This window comes from Parasteatoda tepidariorum, chromosome 9 (genome assembly GCF_043381705.1).
Source record: "Parasteatoda tepidariorum isolate YZ-2023 chromosome 9, CAS_Ptep_4.0, whole genome shotgun sequence".
Taxonomy (NCBI): Eukaryota; Metazoa; Arthropoda; class Arachnida; order Araneae; family Theridiidae; genus Parasteatoda; species Parasteatoda tepidariorum.
This window is the reverse complement of record NC_092212.1, coordinates 58850559-58855047: the sequence shown is the minus strand read 5'-3', so window position 1 is coordinate 58855047 and position 4489 is coordinate 58850559.

The window sequence follows — 4489 nt, the reverse complement described above, 5'->3', positions numbered from 1 at the left end:
TTATTCTTCTTCACTTTATTTATTATATCTTTCTAAAAGTTCAGCTAAGATGATACAAAATGGATTTTAAAAAATTATTCAGAACTAAGTTTTCTATGGACATTCATTTTAAAATTCAGAAGTTTATTTCAATTTCTCTGTCGAGTGACAGTGTTAGTTTTAATTTTAAACTAGTTTCATATATAAATACAGAAAATCTTTATAATGCAAACCTTGAGATATCAGGCTTAGTTTTGTAGATCATTTCACATCTCATCTATTTACTAGTCATATTCATTTATGTGTGTAACACAGAGGTCTATTTAACAAAAGCTGGGGTCAATCTGGGCCTGGGGGTCGGAGAAATAAGTTCTTAATAAGCAAATCACATATACCTAATTGAGTAAGTAAAATTTGTGAATTTTTTTAGAATTGACTTACTATCAGTTTCTTTATAGAACATAAATTAATAAACGTATATTTATTCGGGTGAAACAAGTATTTATGTACCATCGTTAACTCAAATTGGTAAACATTGGATTTGTTGATTTGGAAAACATAGATGTCCCTGATTGGATTATTGTGCCATTTTCAGCTAAATTGAAAACGTGGACATCAACCTGCAAGATGAGCTTGTTGAATTATTATCGGATCTTGAAGGAAAGACGCTTTTTAAAAATTTAACAATAAGCAAATTTTTTTGACAAATATAACGCAAAAATATGTAAAACTTTACGAAATAGCTCAGCCATTTCCAAGTTCCTATATGGTTGAAGCCGGTTTCAGTCACGTAAATTCAATCTTAACTGAGTACAGAAATAAATTAAATGTGGAGTTTCTAGGGAATTTAAGATTAAACCTGACCAATTTTGAACCCAGTATAGAGAACCTTGCAAAAAAACACCAGGCACACCCATCTCATTGATTAAGAAGCAATAAATCTGTAGTTACTTTACTTATTATTTAATAAATATTAAGGTATTTAAATTTCAACATTAATATATTTTTCATAAAACTATTGTTACACAATGTACTATAACTTTAATAAATGTTTAAAATCATAAAATAAATATACAAACATAGTATCTAATACAGGGTTCCCACTTATTTAACAAAGCAAAAATTAAGGACTTTTTTAAATAAAAATTAAGCACTTTTTTTGGAAAATTAAGGACCATAAGACTATTTTTAAAAATAGTATTGATTGTTTATCATCGAATATATATGCACCACAAGTTACAGTGCCAATTATTTACCTGTTTTAAAAAAGAAAATCAATAAATAAAAAAAATAAACATTTTTTTAAATGTAAATACTGGTGTAATTGTATTAATTAACAATGCTCATCAAAGCTGGACCAGGCAATTTTTGGCAAACCAGGGTAGAGTTTTTTTTAAAAATATTTTTCAGATTGTTAAGGGTTAAAGCCATCCATAAAACGAATATATATTTCATTTTTAATGATTTAATTGAAATTGAATTGTAAAATTAGGATTTACAATTTTTTTCATAATTTTAAGAAATGAGTAAATAAAGAAATTTGGTAAAAAATTATTACAAGTTTTTAATAAATGCTATTAATAAAATATTTTATTTATATTAAATGGTTATTAAATGAATTAATACTAAGAATTAGAGTTATGCATGAGAGTAGTTTTCTAACTATGTTAACTTAACTTAAATTAGGTCCTACTAAAACAGACCATACTAAAAATCTAAGCACCTTAAATCATTCCACTTTTTTTTTATTAAGCTTAAAAGAAAATTTTTTAGGTCATTGCACTAAAGATTTGTATGAAAATTTTTATAGAATAAGAAGATTTACAATTATTTGCTGATTTTGATTATTTGACAGATAATTTTCAAACCAATATGTTTATTAGTTCTCAGTGAAACATAAATAAAAGGGTCCAAAACGATTTTTTAAAGGTATCAACAAATTTCTATGGCCTTTGCCTGTAGCCCCCTCACACATATCCTTTATTGTCTCTCTAAAATGCCCAACTCTTGATGCATGGACTAATCCTAGTTAATAAAAGAACAACTTTTTGTTATAAAAAATCGACTTGAAAAATTGTTTCTATCAACTATAGTGACCCTGTGGCAGAATTTTCTCAGACTTTCTGTGACAAACTTCCCCACAATTAGTATTTTTCTGCAAGATACTTTTAATTATAACAATTAGTAATTTAAAGTAACAAAAAAATTGTGTTTACAGAAGAAAGTATAGAGTAAAAATGTTTAAAAGTTTTTTTAATTATAAATGTAGTATTTTTTAAATTCTTATATTATAGGCGAGATTCTCGCATTTTGTAGGACTAATTATTATAACACACGTTAATTATTTCCTCTTTCGAATTTTGTAAATCCATTACATAATTAAAATTCGCAAATGAATGAAATGATTATTAATTAAAATTCGTACATAAATTAAAAATCTTAAAACCTGTGGCAGTAAAACCCGAAATAAAGATCGACGACTAAGTCACGCAAATAGGACTCTTTAAAAAAGAGAAGTTCAAATAAGTGTTTTGGTTGTTATAATAAATAAGATCGCATTAAAACATCGGATTTTAAACTTTGTGGAAATCGATAGCAATCACTGCCAAAAAATTGATAGAAAAATAATTGAATCATTATGTCAAAATATGTCTAAAATATATTGGAATAAAATATACATTGTGTCTAAAATATATCGGAATATTTTAAAACCGGAATAAAAGCAATATCAATAACTGCCTAAAATACAATCAAACACCACACAGTTTTATGATACTCTTAGCGTAAATTGAGTTTGTAAAGTTCTGGACCAATGTCGCCTTGTCACTGCAATTTTGTTACAGGGTATAGTAATGCTGAAAAATTAAGGACTTTTAAAAACCTTATATCATATTTAGGTTCTTTTAAGGGCCCTTATTCTCCAAAATAAAAATTAAGCAGTTTTTAAGGAGCGTGGGAACCCTGTAATAGAGTTTTATTTTAAGTAATAGTAAATTACTTTTATGGGTGTCGATGGAGATTTCGAAAAATTATATAGTGGTCGATGATCAAAAACGTTTGGCGAACCATGGTGTAACACAGTGTTTCCCAAACTTATGAGTTTTGCGTACCCTTTCTAAATTTTTCGTAACGCTGTGTACCACTCATTAAAAAATGAATGCATTTTTTACTGTAAAAAAATTGCGCAAAAGTTAAAAATCCCAACTGGCTATTGACACCGCTAATTATTAACTGTTAACTCTGCAAAAATAGCCAATGGAAAAATACGTAATCGTAAATTTTCATGGCTAGTTTTGTTTTTAAATAAAATTTTTTGAAATTTTCGTTTGTTGCAAGATATTTCGCATAAGAACGCGTACCCCCTCTAAACTGTTCCCGTACCCCAGAAGGTACGCGTACCACACTTTGGGAAACACTGGTAACAGATCAATTTTAATGCTTTAATACACATAAGTACAATGCACAAAATAAAAAACAAATCACCCTGAATAACTTTTGATCTTTCTAGGACTCAATCTTAATAATTTGAGAGAGTGACCTGAAATATGCTAATTAATTAGTGCAGTCGATATTTTAAGTTACGAATTCCGGCACAAAAAGTACACTTTCTCTGAATAAACATAACCTTTTCTACGGATTTGATCCCCTTAAATATAGCCCCAATAGTTTGGATCCTTTTATGTTAAATTTATATTTTGCATATCTCGAAAATTTTTTAAAATTTATGTAATTTTGAACTGAAATACTGGTAAAATTTTAACAAAACTAAAAAAAATTTCGAATTTTATTTTTAAAAAAAATCCGATTTAAATAAATTGAATAATTTTTTTTATATCAAGAGTTCTGATTTCTACATAACCCTATTTTAACAAATGAACTTCTACCATGATTCGACCTTCCATGTCATTCTTATAGTGGATTCTGCATAAAAATCATGAACTCTTTATTTTTGCCTACTAAATGTTTACATTTTTAAATACCCAAGAAACTTAAGCCTCATATTCAACCACCGTGCATTTGTTGAAGCAATTGCTTATCCGAATTGAAGCTAATATGTTTTCAGAAACAAGTATGAAGCTTAGTAAGAGATAGGATTCAAATCATCCAAGAAGTACCAAGTATAATCGAAAAGTTTAGAATAAACAAAATGTTTAGTCAATTAACTTTCTAAGATTTTTTGGAACAATTATACATCTTTTAAAAAGGGGCAACAAATTAAAAAGTATAATTTGCTCTTCTTAAGTTTCCAGAATAATTTATTAATGGAGCACAGAACAATTGAAATTTGCATAGTAATATTGCTTGAAAAATTCCATACAATTGAAATTGCATAGAATTTTTCAAGTACTAAAGCATTAAAAGAAAAATAAGTCAGTATCTCCATTATTCTTTGAATCGAGGTCCCGCAGTGGACTGACCGTTAAGACACGGTTCCCAGCAGATCACCGAAGTCAAGCATCACTGGCTGCGGTCAGTGTGCCGATGGTGACTACTTGGATCAGCCTGCGTA